The sequence below is a fragment of the Aptenodytes forsteri genome, unplaced genomic scaffold (assembly GCF_000699145.1).
Source record: "Aptenodytes forsteri isolate BGI_AS27 unplaced genomic scaffold, ASM69914v1 Scaffold32, whole genome shotgun sequence".
NCBI lineage: Eukaryota > Metazoa > Chordata > Aves > Sphenisciformes > Spheniscidae > Aptenodytes > Aptenodytes forsteri.
Window position 1 is genome coordinate 1,084,979 of NW_008795138.1, and position 1,142 is coordinate 1,086,120.

Below are 1,142 nucleotides of genomic sequence, written 5' to 3' on the forward strand. Positions count from 1 at the left end.
CATCTTAATCATAGAGTTATGTGGTCCTGATGGCTAGGGCTAGGATATTTTGGTTCAGGACAAGTGTTTATACAAGGACCATCTTGTGGTCCCAAGACCCTACAAGTTGGGGGTGAGTGTGTAGCTTCCACTCACTAGGGATATCTGGTCCCATGCCAAGACCCCCTTTGCCCTAAAAATACGGGGGAAATGAGGGTAACTCTTCCACACCACCTGGAGAGTGATTTTAGGCTACAAACAAGGCACAAAGCTGTCGTCAGAAGCTGATGTTAAAGAAGTTGCTGAGGACTAAGCTGAGAGAAGTCTCATTGGAAATGGGCTGGCTGGATGCTGGTTGGATCAGGGTTATATTTACTGGCAGGCAGAAAAGAAACCTGATAAAGAAGACACTGCAAGGGAAGAGTTAATACTGGTACCCACAGAAAACAAACCCAGAGACTGACTTCCTCCCCAGGAGGGAGGGCTCAGCTACCTGTCACAGGGGGAGAGGGGGAGCATTATCACAATGTTGAGCAAGGAGGGTATTTTTCAGCGCTGACACCTTGGGAAAGGACATGAGGGCCACTGAATCACCCAGTAGTGTTCTCTAAATATTTGGGATTTAACATTTATATTGAAAAAAATAAAAATAGAGGGCTATGTAATGAGCTGAAGCACCAATTCTACAACAGTCCACAGTGCTTTAATTAGCATCTTGCTCCAAGAGTATTTTAAACTGCCTTAACTAGCATCCTTCAAGATAACCTTTCCGGGTTAGCCTAAGACCCATTCCTGACTGTTGTACTACGATACAGGCAAGGCACAGCTATCGCTTTTCAGTAGCCTCTGGTAAGCATGGTCGTTTTTCAAATGGTTTGTACTGAAATACTCCTGAGGAGGGCTCATCTAGACCCCAGATCACCATGTTAGTTGTGTTAGTATCTACAGTGATAAGTCCCATTTTTACTATTTTCTTACATAGAATCATAGAATCATAGAATCATTGAGGTTGGAAAAGACCTCTAAGATCATCGAGTCCAACCGTCAACCCAACACCACCATGCCCACTAAACCATGTCCCTAAGCGCCTCATCTACACGTCTTTTAAACACCTCCAGGGATGGGGACTCAACCACTTCCCTGGGCAGCCTGGTCCAATGTTT